The sequence below is a fragment of the Mobula birostris genome, chromosome 32 (genome assembly GCF_030028105.1).
Source record: "Mobula birostris isolate sMobBir1 chromosome 32, sMobBir1.hap1, whole genome shotgun sequence".
Classification (NCBI taxonomy): Eukaryota; Metazoa; Chordata; class Chondrichthyes; order Myliobatiformes; family Myliobatidae; genus Mobula; species Mobula birostris.
The window spans coordinates 26,674,530-26,683,796 of record NC_092401.1 but is presented as its reverse complement, the minus strand read 5'-3'; positions in this window follow the sequence as shown (position 1 = coordinate 26,683,796).

The window sequence follows — 9,267 nt, the reverse complement described above, 5'->3', positions numbered from 1 at the left end:
TCCTCCCCGTCTCTCCTCCGACTCCCCGTCTCTCCACCGTCCTCCCAGTCTCTCCTGCGACTTCCCGTCTCTCCTCCATCTCCCCATCTCTCCTCCGACTCCCCGCCAAAAACCCCGTCCCCATCATATGATACAGCTTTATCATCCGAAAACAAAACGATACATGACCACCCACTGGCTAATAGCATCCTGCTATCTGTATTAACACAAGCAACTGTCTAGCTACAGACTCTCTCAGCATTTAACATAACAAAGAAGCATTCCCAAGTATAACATAACAAAGAAGCCATTTTAAATTTGACACAAAAAAAAGAAAGACCCCATACAGAATAAAGACCCAACTTGTTCAACCTTCCTCTGTAACTCAGGTGATGAAACCCAGGTAACATTCTAGTAAACCTTCTCTGTACTCTCTCAATTTTGTTGACATCTTTCCTATAATTTGGTGACCAGAACTATACACAATACTCCAAATTTGGCCTCACCAATGCCTTGTACAATTTCAACATTACATCCCAACTCCTATACTCAATGCTCTGATTTATAAAGGCCAGCATACCAAAAGCTCTCTTCACCACCCTATCCACATGAGATTCCACCTTCAGGGAACTATGCACCATTATTCCTAGATCCCTCTGTTCTACTGCATTCTTCAATGCCCTACCATTTACCATGTATGTCCTATTTTGATTAGTCCTACCAAAATGTTGCACCTCACATTTATCAGCATTAAACTCCAGCATCTTCTGCACTCCTTCTGGTTTAAGAACATCTGTGTGATTATTTGAGTCAACTCTGACATTCTAAGGGGTTGTCTATGGTAAATTTCTTAATGGAGAATGCCTGTGTGTGCCTTTGTTTAATGTGGGGAGACTGATGCATGGGCAGCCACCTCACAGTCCTTGACAGATCGGGGTCAGAGTCCAATGGATGAATGCTGCAGCCTTCCTCCGCCTTCATTGCCGTAGTGATGTGTTGTCATCTTCTGCCAGCTCCACCACTGGGGTCTTAGTTGTGTTGCTCTTTGACTGGAACTCCCCCTTGATCTTACCGCCATGGGTGACCGTACCAGGAGCTAATCTCCAGACGACATCACTCTTGGGTTCTCAGAAACTTACAAGCCTCATCACCTTGACAAAGTGATGATCCTTAGAGAAGAGCATTTGTCCTTTAACAGAACTGTACACAACAATCCAAGGGCAGCCTCAGCAACATTGCCGATAACTATAATATTGTCATGGTCCGGATTGGGTTCCCTTTAAATTTACCTTGTTTATGTTACGATCTGGACCGTTGATTCCCTGTTTTCCCGTGTCCCTCGACTTTGGTGATTAGAGGCAATTAACGCTCGGCTGAACCGGTAGTTTATAGTCTCTGGCTTTCAGCCGTTCGGCGTGGAGCGTCTGCAAAGTCATGGCGTGCCAATGTCATCTGGCCGGAGCAAGCCTTGTCTCCGCCCAAAGCGAGTGTCGGTAATTTGCCTTTCCTCACCGGAGCAACACTGTCCAGTTAGCTTGCTGAAGTGAGCCTGCAAAGTTTCCTCATCAAGGTGGGTCCTTCAGTTAACCCACCGGAGAGAAACAAGAGTCGCTGTCTACTGTTCCCGGGCCGAGTCGAGAGCTCGGCAGTACCCGGAGGTTCCAAGTTCCACGTCCTGGCTCTGGCGGCGTCCAAGTACCATGTCAAGTCCTGGCCCTGGCAGTGTTCAAGTACCATGCCAAGTCCTGGTCCTGGTGGCTTCCCAGTTCTGAGTCATGTCCTGGCCCTGGCGGTCTGTGATTCCTGTCCTACCTCCTTGTCTGAAACCCTCCTCTGCCCCTCTTGCCTCTAGCCCTCGTCTGCAGCCCCCGCCTGCACTTCGGTCTAGTTCCATCACCAGAGCTAGATAGGTACTGTCTGGTGTCCATTTGTGTTGATCTTGTCTTGTCCTTGCCTCTGTGGGGTAAGTCAGGCTGTCTTGCTATTGCCCCACGGGGGGGAGGTCATGTCTTGTCCTGTCCTCGCCTCTGTGGGGTAAGTCAGGCCGTCTTGCTGTTGCCCCGCAGAGGGTCATGAGTCCCGGCCCTATGTCCTGTACCCAAGGAGGGGTCCCGGCTCTCTGTTCTGTGTGTGAGTCCTGGCCCTATGTCCTGTACCCAAGGAGGGGTCCCAACTCTGTGTTCTGTGTATGTGTCCATGGTTCCATGTACCTGCTCCCCGAGACCGAAGCTCTGTTTTCCATGTTCCTCCTCTCCCTAGCCCATGTCATGTCCATGCCTGGTTCTGGGGTCCGAGCCCGAGGCAAGACCCAGGTACTGGGTCCTTCCCAGTCTCGGACTCGGAGTCCATACCCTAGCCTCTTCACATTTCCTCTAGTTCTGGGAGCCGATTCCAAGTCCTAGCCCAGGCCCTTGGTCCCAGCCTGGTCGTAGTCCTCAGTCCTTGTCCAGTTCGCTACTCCTGCTCCTGCCTAGCTCTCCTGATATCGAACAATAAACTAAATCTAAGTAACCTCACAAGATGTGTCTTGCATTTGGGTCCACCCTTGCTCCCAATGCCCCACCATTGTGACAAATATAACTTCCCAACAGATGAAAGAAAGCTCTTTTTTTAAAAAAAAAGGTGATGGAGTGTGGTTATAGGCAATTCTGGTCCAATGAGCCTGCATCACCTGATTACACCAAATTAACCTACTAACTCTTAAGTCTTTGAAACGTGGAAGGAAACTGGAACACCCAGAGGAAATCCACATGGTTATGGGACGAATGTACAACTTCTTTATAGATGTCTTTGGAAATTGAACCTGGGTTGCCGGCACTGTAAAGCGTACTGCTGACTGCTATGCCCACTGTGCCACCAATGGCTTTTTTATCAATTCCTCAACTTTATTGATGTCAGCACTTTCTCAATGACTGAACACCCACTCATTCTGAGGTAAAGAATGCCCAGGGCTCACAGCGCTGTGTGAAGAAATATCTCAGCAAGCAGCCAGCCTATTATTCTGAGGCTGCGTCACCCATTGGTTCAGCTCTCTTCAATGACAGGCACATCACTCGCAGGTCATGTTTGTCCCAATGAAATGACCGCATGTTCTTCTAAGCTTACTTCTGTATTCTCCCTTTAGGAGAACTGTTCTGTCCAGTAGTCTGGTGAATCTATACTGCACCAGGGCTTACAGAAGAGCCATCGTAAGTACAAAAGATTCTGCAGAACCTGGAAGTCCAGAGCACCATGTCAAAATGCTGGAGGAACTCAGCAGGTCAGGCAGCATCTATGGAGGAGAATAAATAGTCAGCGTCTTAGGCCAAGACTCTTCATCAGGACTAGGAAGGAAGCAGGCAAGAGGCAGAATAAGAAGGTGGAGGGAGGGGGAGAAAGAGTACATATTGGCAGGTGATAGGTGAGGGCGAAAGTGGATGGGTGGTGGTAGAGGGGGATGCAGTAGAAGCTGGGAGAAGAGAAGTAAAGAACTGAAGAAGGGATCTGATAGGAGAAAACCGTGGAAGAAAGAGAGAACCAGAGAGACAAGAAGATAGAGAAATTTACTGTTCATGCCATCAGGTTGGAGACTGCTCAGATGGAATCTAAGGTGTTGTTCCTCCAATCTGAGTATGGCTCATTGAGGAGGCCTAGGATCGATATATTGGAATGGAAATGGAAAACTGAATTAAGATAGGTAGCCACTGGGAGATCCCACATATTTTGGTGGATGCAATGAAAGTGAAGCAGTCTCCCAATCTGTGTGGGGTCTCAACACATTAAACAAGCACTCGATGTATTGGATGCTGCCATCAGCCTACCTCCAACACCTTTCAAACCATTTGAAAGAGACTTCAGTCAGGCTTGTTTGAAGAAATCTGCTCCCAGTTATCATCAACATATCGCTTGCAGCACCAGGGGGTCCCAATACACTTGACCATAGTTATACTACAATGACAAATGCCTACCATTCCATGCGTAGACCACCTTTCCGGGAATCTGATCATTTGGCTCTCCCTCTCCTACCTGCGTACAGGCGGAGGCTAAAGAACAAACTCCAGCGGTAAGGACGATAAAGAGGTGGTCACGGGAGGCGGAGGAGCAGCTACAGGATTGCTTTGAGTTGGTGGACCAGGCCGTGTTCAAGGGTTCATCAGAAGATCTGGACCAATACAGCATAGTTGTCATGAACTTATAAAGACATTTGTAGATGAGTGTCCCCCATAATATCATTCACAGTCTTCCCAAACCAAAAGCCCTGGATGAACCATGAGATCCACAGTCTGCTGAGGGCCAGGTGTAAAATAAATCCAGCAACTAAGTAAAATACAAGAGGTCCAGGTATGATCTCCAGAAAGTCATCTCACATGAATCACTGAAGGACGCTCAAAACTGTGTCAAGGCTTGAATGCTATCACCTCTTACAAAGTGAAACCAAGCGACATAGGTGACAAGGCTTTGCTCCCAGATGAACTCAATGCCTTTTGTGATCGCTTTCAGCATCAAGACATGGAAGCTCCTTCAAAAATGTCCTCAGTCCGCGACAACCCTGTGATTTCAGTCTCTAAGCCTGACGTGAGAGCATAGTTCATGAGGGTTAACACACAGAAAGCATCTGGCCCCGACGGGGTACCCGGCCAAGTACTAAAGACCTGTGCTGATCAACTGGCTGGAGTGTTAACTGGTACCTTCAACCTCTTGCTTCAGCAGTCTGAGGTACCCACCTGCTTCAGGCAGGCTTCAATTGTACCGGTGCCTAAGAAGAAGGTGATAGCCTGCCTCAATGACTAATGTCCAGTAGTGATTACATCGACTGTGATGAAGTACTTTGGGAGGTTGCTGATGAAACATATCAACTGCCTGAGAAGAATTTTGGATCCACTCCAGTTCGTCTACAGTCACAATGGGTAAACAATAGATGCCATTTCATTGGATCTTCGCTCAACCCTGGAACATCTGGACAGTGAATATGCATACATCGGGACGTTCTTTATTGACTAAAGCTTGGCATTCAATACTATCATTCCCTCAATAAGCTTCAAGACCTTGGCCTCAATCGCTCCTTTTGCAATTGGATCCTCAATTTCCTCACTTGCAGACCCCAGTTATTTGGGTTTGGCAGCAGCATCTCCTCCACAATCTCCCATCAGCAGAGGTCCAATGCCATATTTTAAGTTTGCTCATCACTGTTGTTGGCTGAATCAAAGCTGGTGACAAATTAACACATAGGAGGGAGATTGAAAATCTGGCCGAGTGGCGCCACAACAACAACCTCTCACTCAATGCCAGCAAGACTGAAGAGCTGATTATTGATTTCAGGAGGAGGAACTCAGAGGCCCATGAGCCAGTTCGCTTTGGGAGATCAGAGGTGGACAGGGTCAGCAACTTTAAATTCCTCAGAGTTATAATTTCAGAGGATCTGTCCTGGGTCCAACACATAAGTGCCATTATGAAGAAAGCACAGAAGCACCTTTACCTCCTTAGAAGTTTGCGAAGATTTAGCATGACATCTGAAGCTTCGACAAATTTATATTATGTGTGTGGAGTGAATATTGACTGGTTGTATCATGGCCTGCTATGGAAACACCAAAGTCCTTGAACAGAAAATTCTACAAAAAGTAGTTGATATAGCCCACTCTATCACGGGTAAAGCCCTCCTCGCCATTCAGCACATCTACACAGAGTGCTGTGGCAGGAAAGCAGCATCCGTCATCAAGGACCCCCACCATCCAGGCCATGATCTTTATTCACTGTTGCCATCAGGAAGGAGATACAGGAGCCTCAGAACTCACATTCACCGGTTTCAAGAACAGTTATTACCCCTCAACCATCAGGCTCTTGAACCAAAGGGGATAACTTCACTTGCCCCATCATTGAAATTTTTCCACAATCTATGGACTTGCTTTCAGGGACTCTTCATCTCATGTTCTCGATATTTATTGATTATTTATGTATTATTATTCTTTCTTTTGTCTTTTTGTATTTGCATTTTGCCATTTGCACATTTGTTGTTTGCCAGTTCTGTTGTGTGTGGATTTTCACTGATTTATTGTGTTTCTTGTAATTACTGTGAACTCCTGCAACAAAATGTCTCAGGGTCATCCATGGTGACATTTATGTACTTTGGTAATAAATTTACTCAGAACTTTGAACATAACATTCCTTAGTCATAATACTGCAGGTGTTGGAAATTAGGATTTAGAATAGGAAATACTTGGCAGGTCGTGGAGAAGCAGAAAGGTGATGCACTTGAAGTGTTAACTGTTTCTCCCACCACGTGTCTGACTGGCTGATTGTTTCTTGCATTTTCATTCATGTGGAGATTGGAATCACACGAGAGAAGAATTGGAAAGCTACCAGATGTGGAGAATTTCTTTCTAGAGTTGTGTCTGAAATCTAAGAGCTGCCTAACCTGGACCCTCTGGTTTACTTTGATTTTTATTTATGACATTGTCTAAGAAGTTGATGAGGCCAAATTCAGTTCTGGTTGCCTACCTACAGGAAAGATATCAATAAGATTGAACGAGTACAGAGAACATCTATACAGATGTTGCTGGGACTGGAGTTATTGGCAAATGTTGAATAGATTAGGATATAATTATCTGGAATGTAGAAGATTGAGGGGAGATTTGATAGAGGTATACAAAATTATGAGGGGCATGCATTGGGTAGATGCAAGATGGTATTTTCCATTGAGGTTGGCTGAGACTGGAACTAGAGGTCATAGTTTAAGAGTGAGCAGTGAAATGTTTAAGGCGAACATGAGATTCTTCACTCAGAAGGTAGTGCAAGTGTGGAAGGAGCTGCCAGCAAAAATGGTGACATTGAGTTTGATTGCAACATCTAAGAGAAGTCTGGACAAGTAGATGGATGGGAGGGGTGTGGAGACTAGCCAGGAAAACAGGTTTGGATGGTCTGGATGTGCGAAATGGGCTGGTTCTGTGCTGCAGTGTTCTCTGACTATGACTCAGAAGGTGCTATTTAGCCCTTTGGATCCAAGTTGTCCTCGTTACTGACCTGGAAATAAGATTATTCCCTCTTACACAAAGAACACTGCAGCGCAGTACAGGCCCTTCGGCCCACAGTGTTGTACTGACCTTTTAACCTACTCTAAGATCAATCGAACTCTTCCCTCCTACGTACCACGCCCTCCATTTTTCTTTCATCCATGCGCCTGTCTAAGAGAGGCTTAAATGCCCCTAACATATTTGCCTCTACTGTCACCCATGGTAATGCGTTTCATGCACCCAGCACTCTGTATAAAACAACGTATATCCTCCTTTGATCCTTTTTGCCTTTAACCAATACCAGGGGTAGTTTACAGCAGCCAGTGAACCAATCAGCATGTCTGTGTGTGTGGGAGGAAACCCATGTAGGGTAACGAAATATCTTAACATCGATTCCATGATCTTTCCTGATTCAGCATCAAGAAGTATCCACATCAAGAGATAAATATGAAACATTTTTGAATATTTGGCACCCTTATTTACAAAAGATAGGATGGCATATTTAGTTGGTCCGATGATAAGGATCTTGGTCCCTTGGGGAAAGTAATAAATAAATATACTAAATTTATTTTGAATCCCATGGAGCATGTGGAAACCTTCCAATATCCAGGCAGTTCTTTTTTTTCTTCTTTCCTTCTTTCTTTTCTTTTTAGGTAGAAGTCTATATCGGGGGGGAAGGGTTAAGGGGAGGGGGGAGGGTAGACATTACCTTTTCATGTATTCACTTTGAAAACTCAATAAAAATTATACTAGAAAAAAAATAAGTACCACAAACACAGGAAGCACTGTACACATATTAAAGGTTATAAGAAATCACTTTATTGGAATTATATAACAATTATGGATTAACTACATCATTAAAACATATTGAAGGAAGTAAAATACTTATCTGTTGACAGACGTCAACTCACTCAGAACGCTGCTGCTAGACTTTTATCTAAAACCAGCAAGAGGGAGCACATCACTCCCGTCCTAACTGCTCTGCATTGGCTTCCTCTAACACTTAGAAGTGATTTAAAGTTCTTACTTGTTTTGAAGCTCAGTGATCTGGGACCAGGTGCATCCTTCTCAAGCTCTCAGGTTTTCCTCCACTCGCTTCTTAAAATTTAAACAATCTCACTCAAATTGGCAGGTCAGCTTTTTAAAACTATACTTCTAAACTGTTGAATTCAGTACCTAAAACTATCCCGGGATGCAGACTCCGTTGACACTTTTAAATGCCACCTCAAAACCTATTTATTTGATCTTGCTTTTAACAGTATTTTGTATTTTCACATTTGTACTTTATCCCCTTGTAAAGCACTTGGAACTACACTGCTTGTATGAAAAGACCACCATAAGTAGTAAGTTAATAATGTTATCAACAAATCAACACACAAAATACTGGAGAAACTCAGCAGGTCAGGCAGCATCTATGGAGATGAATAAACAGTCGACGTTTCAGGCCGAGACCTTTCTTCAGGACAGAGAAAACTCCAGGATGGAAAGATGGGGGAAAGAGAAGGGAGGTAGCTAGAAGGTGACACGGTAGGTGAAGCCATGTGGGTAGGAATGGTAATGTGCTGGAGAGGAAGGAATCTGATAGGAAAGGAGAGTGGACCATAGGAGAAAAGTTGAGAGGACCTGGGGGAGGTGATAGGCAGGTGAGGAGAGGTCAGAGGCCAGAGTGAGGCCAGCTTGTTCAAGGCTGGAAAGGAAGGGGGAGGATACTGAATAAAAAGGTGGGGGAGAGGAAGGAGGCTAGCTTGAAGGTGATAGGTGAAGCCAGGTGACACAGTGCCGGAAAGAACCCCAGGAACCTGCAGACTTTCTTCGGCTTTGAGTCTTTTGGTCCTTTAGCAGTGGTTGCAACTGCAATTCCATGCCTGCCACTTGTAGAATGGAGTAACCTTATTTTTACATCTCTGAATATCTATCCTCAGCGCAACATCTTGATGCAATTATGACAAAGATACACTGCTGGCTATATTTCATTAGGAGTTTGAGGTGATCTGGTCTGTCGACAAGGGCTTTAGCAAGTATCTACAGATGTACCGTGCATCACCATCTATGAAGGCTCCAATTCAAAGATCAGGAAAAAGCTGCAGTGGGTTGTAAAGTCAACCAGAATCAAGAAGGTGCATCCAGCATTAAGGACTGTCACCATCTGGGACAGGCCCTCTTCTCATTCTTGCCGTCAGGGAGGAGGTACAGGAGCCTGAAGACCCACACTCAACAACTTAGGAGCAGCTTCTTCCCCTCCGCCGTCAGATTTATGAATGGTCCCTAAACACTACCTCATTATTCCTCTTTTGCACTATTT